Genomic DNA, 8,920 nt, shown 5'->3' with positions numbered 1-8,920 from the left:
ATACATGCATAATAATGATAATAATAATAATAATGACGGTAAATCTGACTGTCACACAAGTACACCTTCTAATATTTTACCTACAAGTCAACATACCCCCCTGTCAAGAAGCGTCATCTCCGATGGTCGCTTGTCTGAGTGTATCATTTATTGGTTCATACATGTTAGCAATTCCTTTAAAACGATATAGAAGGACATCAAGAAACTATCAAGCCTGGTAAGCAGAAAAATTTTACCAGTACCCATCCATAATACTTATTATAATAATAAATAATGCATAAACAACTAAATACCATTAAGAACCAAAGAGCAGTAAGTTGATTAACTAAACATATGAATATGAAATTAGTATAGTTCATTATAATACATAACCATAACCATTACCAGCACAATAGTTTTTTTGTTTTTTTTGACGATGTTTTTGTCCCTTCAATTGATTATTTTAATATTAAATTATCACTGGTGTTCTTTGCATCGACAATGAAAACTTAAATCATGATGCACTATACACTATAATACTCAAATAGTCAAATCCTTGAACCAAAGTTTATAATCATTCACAAACCTGAATGAAATAATATTCACTTTTGATAAGGCATAGTTTACACTGCATGCCATAATTACACTATGTAATCACTTAGATAATATTCACTGTTTAAACACATTGTGTTCAAACCTTAAGGGTTCAATACGACATTATTTCGTATCATTGTGTTTATTTTCACTTAATCACTTTGTTTTATCATTTTGAAAGTACCAGTTTCTTCTAAAAGAATTCACGCAATGATTGCAGATCAGTATCATGTCGATTTCCCGTGTTCTGAAATGTTCACGTTTGTCCATGCATAGAAATGTATCTGACTTCGTAGCACAATTGAAACGAACCTAGTTCCTGTACTTTATGTAGTCTATTGGGATTTCACTAGGGATTGAAGTGGTGAACTTGGCGTTTCCAGTTCTTCGAACGTCTTCATTTTCACATCTTGTTGCAACTTGTAATGATTGATGACATCCTGGGCAGCTGGGATGCTCAGTTGAATTGGCGTTTGGAACATGTAATGCTACTAATTGGTCCTGCTGGGAAGGATTTCCAAGTTCGTGAAATACTTGCCTGCTATACTAAGGTGTTGTAAGCTGGGAATCAGATCACAGTTGGAGAATCACATGTTGTCCTAGGTGAGAAACGTCTTACACTTCTTCTCCAACTTCCGCAACTGGGACCGAAGGTTCTTCTTGGATGCATTGTCCTGTCTTAGCAGTATCAATTTGAATGTAATAGACACACATTCAATGAATGCTGTTCCTTCTTTGTCCTGTCCAAACAAAGTGTAGCCTCCGGAAACATTCTTCTTGACTTGTCTTTCATCTTTCTATTCTCCAATACGGCAAGTCCATCGTCCATCAAAATCGGGGGGGATTCAAAATTGGATTTAAATCTGGAGTTGTATTCTGTAGAAGGTGGAAGACAATTTGGCGGCGTTGATCCTCGAGTTTTCCTCTGTCGATCTTCGACGATGCTCTGGTGTTGTAGGTACCTGTTAGAGGTGGTCTGAGCCATTGAAAGGAAGGAGAAAGAGAAAATAAGGATAGGAATGTAGTAATTGGACATACACCAATCGACATGTACTCAGCCAATTGTAGTGCGGCTTTAGAAGTTTACTGTCTGCCTGCTGGACAGGGTGTCTAATCCATTGGCTAAATGCAAGTCGGTGGTGATGTGCCTTAACAGATACTGTCAAAGTGATGTGATGGGATATCGATACAAGATTGTTTAGCCAGCGCTTTGGAAGAAGAAGGAATAGGGGGTGGTGCCGTTGATGGTCTGATATGTCTATTTTGTGCTATTCTTACAGGAATTATTTGTTCTTCATTTGTGACATTTATACCGCGAGCTTGAGGGGTAGGTTTTTGTCGACTGGTTGTTTGTTGTGCAAGGGGACGACAACAAAAAACAGGTTTTAACTTTACGAACAAAACATGAGGTAATTAATAAAAATAAGATAGTCCCTACAATTATTAAAGATATCGCTGTCGCTGTATGTGACGCAGTTTCGAAGGGCAGTGCATTATTATTATTGCAATGAAACACAAGAATTATCAATCTTTATGAAAATTAATTCATTTACTGTTCTCACTCATATGTATTATGAGGAATTCGTTATATATATGGAATCATCAGAATTCCAGAAATTGTGTACTAAGGGATATCAGATACGCTCAAGTGCGCACTATACTTAAATGGCTATCTATGAAGATAAAACCTGTCCCTAGCATCATTAAACTTCACATAACTGAATTATTATTATTGCGATCGTAAATTCATACATACTGTATATAAATATAACTTGTGCACTATTCCATTTAAAATATAACAGGAGTGTATACTCTGCATAATACGTATGTATATTGTTGTAGAGAATTTACACTAAATATCGTAATGCTCGTTATTCTCGTATTGTTCTAATTTCTATATTATATTAGTTTCTTGCATAATCGTGTTTCACTGTAATCGTCGAATGCAGATGATGTGAGTTTTGGAGAAACTGCTTACATGCGAAACCTCTGTCACTTCTGCTAGTTGTTTGTTGTTCGTTTGATGTCACTTGCAAGATGACGTCACACTACGTCGTTCCTTGGCCGCTGTAATAGGAGATGTATGTGTTTTGTTGATATCGCTCTCTTCCAAGTCGAGGAGGCGAGTGTTGCAATCTTCATGAAAAGAAACCAGTTTATTCAACGAATGACAGTTTGGCGTGGTTATCACGAAATTCTATTTTTGAAGAGGACAGTTCCTGTATATTTTGATAAGATTTAACAAAATAAATGCATTTTGGTTTTTATTAACATTGATGCTTCGATTGAACTGCTTGTTTTGTAGCGTCGCTTTTCTTCCACTTTGACTAATCGCGACGATGACGATGAAATGATGGAATGACAACGTTCTTTCCCATTTGACTTTCTGTGGAATTATGTCCATTTGACTTCTGTCTCTTCGGCTTCTGACTGTTCTACAGACATTTCGTCGATATTATCATTTTCATCTTGTATTTTCTCCTTTTCTTCGAAGAAGGGTTTGACTCTTGTTATGGAAAATGTGTCGATTTTATCCTTTCCTCGGCCGTCCTTGTAGCTTATTCGTACGCTGTTGGCATTTTCCATTTCCAGAACTGTACCATGTATTTTGAAGTAATTTGCGAAGTGCTTAGGTACATTTCGTTTCAGAACTGTGTCTAAAATTAGCACCTTTTGTCCAGGTTGAAATTCAATATGCCGTGTGTGTTGGTCTGAGTACTTTTTCTGTGTTTTGAATTTCTTCTGGAGATTTTCCTGTGCTTGTTCACGCATCGCTTGCAATATGTCTAGGCGTTCCTTGTTCGAGTGCTGCAACGAATTTGGATCTATTCCTAGCAATGAATCCATCGCATTCTTTGGTTCGTAACCGTACATAAGGTAATGTGGAGAATATCTTGTTCCTGTGTGTACTTCTGAATTTATCGCAAACGTTATGGCCGAGAGATACAGATACCACTGTGCACATTTTTTCATTACATACGGTCTCAGCCTTTGCTTTAATTTCTGAATATGTCTTTCGGCGAGTCCAACTGTTTCGTGGAAATCTGTGTTTGCGAATCTGAGTCTGACGTTCAATATTTGACTCAATTGTTCCATGATTTTTGAAGTGTGCGCTGGTGCACGATCAAGCGTGATGTTGTCTGGCACACCAAATCGCAAAATGATCTGTTCCATTAATGCATTGGCAATAGTTTCGGCGTCAACTGAAGGTATAGATGTCGTTACCATGTACCTGGTCGCTTGATCTACGCAGATGAGAACGTAGCGATGTCCGTGGTTGGCTGTGGCCTCCAGTGGACCGCACGTGTCGATGACCCACTTTCTGGCTGGGGTGGCGATCGTTTCGAACGTCTGAAGGGTGAGCTTCTTTGGTCCGAAATCTCTCTTCGACATCTGGCATTCGAGGCAACTTTTTGATTTCATGTACACCCATCGTTTTAATCCTGGGAAGTAAAATCTTTTCCTGAAATTTTCATACGTGGAAGATGGTGAAGCGTGAGCTGCATTGTAATCACTGCAATGAATCTTCTCGAAAATTTCATCTTTTAATTTGTGTGGGATGCACAAGAGAAGTTCCTCTGTCTTGTTGTATCGATGACGTCTGTACAGTTTGTTGTCTTTGATGACGTAATACTGTGCTGCTCGTACTACTCCTGGATCTTGCATCGGATCGTTGTTGATGACTTTAATGATAGGGCCGAATAATGGATCTTCTTCTTGATGTTGTCGAATGCTGAAGTTTTCGTCCTCTAGGTGGAAAATTAGTTCAGGGTTGTCTTTACTGTCGGCAGGAGCTTCCTCTGCTGGATAGCGGCTTAAAGTGTCTACAAGGGCATTTTCTGATGACTTGACATGTTTCACATCGAAGGAAAACTGCTGTAGTTCCAGAGCTCTTCGTGCCAATGGACCTGTCAAATTTGATGCTTGTCGTAAATAGGATATGGAGTGATTATCAGTTATAAAAGTAAAATGGCTGTTTAGCAAATAATATTTAAACGCTTTTACTCCATAGACCACTGCGAGAAATTCTAGTTCAAATATTGATTTCTTCTTCTCTGTGTCGGTTAATCTTCGGCTCGCGAAGGCAACTGGGTGGCGTGAGCTTCCGTCTTCCGAATCTTGCCAAATGCTGGCTGCGGGGCCAACTGTAGACGCATCGGTGATGAGGTAGGTCTTCTTGTTTTGAGAATACGGTTTGAGAACGGGAGAACTGAGAATTTTATCCTTTAGTTCATCGAACTCTTTCTGGTGCTGCTCTGTCCACGTGAACGGAACGTTCTTTTTCAAAAGTTTATATATGTTATCCGCTAAAAATGAGAATCCGGACACATATTTTCTAATGTAAGAACAAAGTGCTAAGAAGCTCTTCACGTGTTTCTTATTGCTAGGTGTTGGAAAATTCTTGATTGAATTAATGATTTTGTCGGAAATTTTCATCCCTTTTGCAGATAGAAGATGTCCCAAAACGATTGTTTCTAAAAATGCGAACTTACACTTCTTTATTCCAACCGTCATGTTTGCTTTCCTAATCCTATCAAATATTTGTTGAATTAGGGAGAAATTCTCTTCAAAAGTGGAAGTTGCTATGCACAAATCATCTAAATAGGTGGCTACTTGATTGTCGGGAAGACCACTAAATACAATGTCCATTAGTCTATTCATAAAACTACTGGATGTCTTCATGCCCATAGGTAAACATTTATAACGGAATGAACCACAACCTGGAATTGCGAAGCTGGTAACTGGACGTGATTCTTCTGATATTGGAATTTGAAAATAAGCTTGAGCCATGTCCAATGTAGTGTAAAAAAATTTACCCGCAAGACGTGCTAAAATGTCATTGCAATCTGGAGTGGGATATGAAACATTGTATATTACTTTATTAATTTCTGAAAAGTCGGAAACTAGTCTGTAGGTTCCATTTGGTTTCTTAACTAAGAATATGCGATGACGAAATGGTGAGTTTTCACAAGGTTCAATGATCTGTTGTTCTTGAAGTCTTGTTATTTCATTTTTCATTTTTTCCCTTAAATTTATGGGTATGGGAATTTGCCTAGCAAATGGAGGAACACATTCAGCAACATCTATGTGTGCTTCCATTGCGTTTGTTTTAGAAAAAGCACTCAGGATTCCAATACATGATATCTGCATAATTGTAAATGAAATTTTGAATTTTGAGCTTTTGGTCCTCTGTTAGTTCTGGATTTATATCAATTTGTTTAACGTCATAAAATTTCCTATGTTTAGTGAGTCGTTTTAAGGTTTCCTGGTCTAAATTTTCGTCACCTTGCTCGAATGAATGATGTACTTTATGACCACTATTTGCATTCGCATTGACGTTAGCGTCAAAAATTTCAGAAATTATTTGGTTACTTCCTGCTGAACCAATTGGAGTGTTTTTTCTGTATTACTAACGGATGATTTTTTGTGTTTGTTAGCAAAATGTGGGGTTCTTCTTCATTAACCAATGCATAAGGTGCTAGAATATCTAATGAGTCCAACAATTCTTTATTCGGTTCAAATGTGTTATATTTAGTACCAATCTGGATGTTTTCTAGCCGTAGTTTTACATAAGTTGAAGATTTCGGTTTTAATGTTATTTTATGTTGTGCTACAAATGTTGAACTTTGATTTAAATCTAACATTTGAAATATTTGATCAGCAATGGTGTGTACTTTGCTTTCGTCACTGGAAAATTGCCATTTTGGTGAATACCCTAATCTCTGCAATGAGATCGTATTATCTCCTAACGATATGTTTGCTTTATGTAGATTTAAAAAATCTGTGCCCAAAATTGCATACTGGAATTTTTTATTAGCTATTCTGAACGGGTGACAGTAAAATTTCCCACCGATTCGGAATCGTATGAAGGCAATTTGTCTGACAGTTATGGAATTTCCACTTATTCCTGCTATGGTCGAATTTATGTTTATTCTTTTTGCATTTGTTGGAACCAAGTTGTCATTTATTATACTACAATTTGCACCTATGTCTACAAGTACTTTACAAGGTTTCCTATTTACTGTTGCTTCTAGAAAACTAAGATTATTCTGTTTAATTATGGGAACTGTATGCAAACTTTTCCCCTGACGACCGTTCCCACGTTCATAGGGTTTCAATAGTTTAAAGAGGCATTAGGTGATTGTTGTTCCGATGAACCTGTCTGATTGCCATATACTTGTTGATTATATTGCTGGGCTGTATTTTGTTCACTTTGAGGGCAACAGTTTTGGCAGGGTTTCCATCTCTGAGCTTGTTGAGGGTGTTGTCTCTGGAATGGCCTATAACCTCCTCTACGGTAATTTGAACGTCCCCTGTTCCCACGTTAGTAACCATTGTTTGAATTATTTGCTCTATAAAAATTGTTACCTCTTTGGGAATGTGAACTATTCCTACCGTTATATCTTTGGCGTGCAGGAAATCTATTATCAGTTCTAGTAGGCTGTGATCTATTTCTGAACGTTTGTGCACTATTCTGAAAATGATTAATTTGGAGTTCATTCATTTTAATTTCCAAATATTTTAATTGATCTTGTGTTTTTTTTCTGTTTGAAGTTGACTGTTTATTTTCTGTTGATTATTTGAGCTAGTTTGAGGTTCTTTTATGGGAGGTTGGGTTACTATGTTTTGCAATCCTATCTGATTTGTTGATGCAACTAGACCTTGAGTATATTTAAGCGCCGCTAATTCCCTAGCTTCCCCGTACGCTTGCTCTTCCAAAAGGGTTTGTTTTCTTTGCAAGTTGTATATGAACCGTAGAAGTTCATTCACCGAATTAAAATTCTTGTCGGAAGCTACCTGAAGGTACTGGGTACGTAGTCCCCTCACAATGTAATAAATTACCTGATCCACGGATGCTTGGGGGAGATATTTCTGAATCAAGGCATGCTTACGCAAGATGTAAGCTTGCGGGGTTTCCTGAATTTGTTGGACTTGTTCCTTTAAGAAATCTTCAACCAGGAGAGGTTGACCAATGTCCCTAAAAGTGTTGGTAATTTCTGTTTTGAGCGTTTGATATTCCTTATTTGCATAATCTGGTTGAGATTTTATTCCCGTTATTAAATCTAAAGCGATTCCAGTGAAGAATAAAGGCAAGAAATCTTTTCTTTTTGCAGGGGTCCAAGTTAATGCATCCACCATATTTTCAAAAGTTGTGAAAAATTGATCAACTTCTAAGGGTTTTGCCCCTGAAAACTTTTCCGGTTGAATAAAATTTGGTATGTTTAATGCCATGAATTCAGTATTGTTGACAACGGTGGAAGGAATAATGGCAACACAGTCCGTGGAATGTGCAGTGTTAGTGGAAAATTGCTGTATGTATCGCGACCTTGCCCTGGTGACTGGACGAGACGGTGAAATCGGAACCGTTTGTTCCGCCAGCTGTTGAATCCTCGTTAAAGATAAGTCGAATTCGTGTTCATTTTTCCTTAGCATTCCTAACCCGCGTTTTGAAGCACATATTTCCTATAAGGAACTCGCACCTACAACTAAAAGTTACAAAAAAAAGCCCGTACCTCTACCATGTTTCCTCCTTCCCTTATTTCATTATTTTATTACCGGGGTGTAAGTAAGAAAAGGTACTAGCGAGAGGTTTAGTAACAAGGCTCAGACCATTCTATGTTCGGAGAGACGCCTCCGTCCTCCATGTACATACCTGCGCTGTCTTCCTCGATGTACACGCACCAAAACCAAATCCAATACTGATCCCGAAATTCCCTTCCGATCTTCTCAGATCGGTTCGGTTGCTTCACTATACAAATTCCAATACCTGTCGATTCATATCCGTCTGTCAGGCTGGTACCTTTCCACGGACGAGGCAAGTAATGGAATTTGTAAGGTCTGCATTCCAAACCGACGAGAACATCCTGTCTCCGTAATGTTTCGTTTCAAGTACACCTTCTAATATTTTACCTACAAGTCAACAATATTACCATATATACTACTTAATCATTTACACTGTTTGTGCTTGAAACTAAGCAGTAACATCATGGCGGTATGATTTGCTTTGGTTTGAGTTGGTGTTTTAAGTCCACTTTATGCACAGTAAGGCTAATCGGGACTGGACCTACGGTTCTTAAAGTGGGATCCGAACCACTGTGCCATGTGCCTCCACCGGGTATCGAACCCGGGACCCCTTGACTACAAGGCGACGACGCTAACACTGCGCCATCGGGGAGGGCCATGGCGGTATGATAAATATACAAGTAGAAAGGTATTTTAGCAATATGCGACGTCTAGCAATTAGCTACGTCAACTCGAAAGTGCTCTGTCATATGTCTTTAACTAATCGTATTGCTACCGGAAGATATATAAATCATTGAGTAATGAATGTTTTTCGAACAAGTGC

At 38.2% G+C, this 8,920-nt stretch overlaps 1 pseudogene; it reads right to left on the bottom strand.

The window, feature by feature from the left end:
* Positions 1–885: 885 nt before the first annotated feature.
* On the bottom strand, positions 886–1,558 carry LOC145983719 (chloride intracellular channel Clic pseudogene; annotated as a pseudogene).
* Positions 1,559–8,920: the final 7,362 nt, after the last annotated feature.

This window comes from Lepisma saccharinum, chromosome 2 (assembly GCF_977018435.1).
Source record: "Lepisma saccharinum chromosome 2, izLepSacc3.1, whole genome shotgun sequence".
In the NCBI taxonomy this organism is placed as follows: Eukaryota; Metazoa; Arthropoda; class Insecta; order Zygentoma; family Lepismatidae; genus Lepisma; species Lepisma saccharinum.
This window is presented reverse-complemented; position numbering and strand designations above follow the sequence as displayed.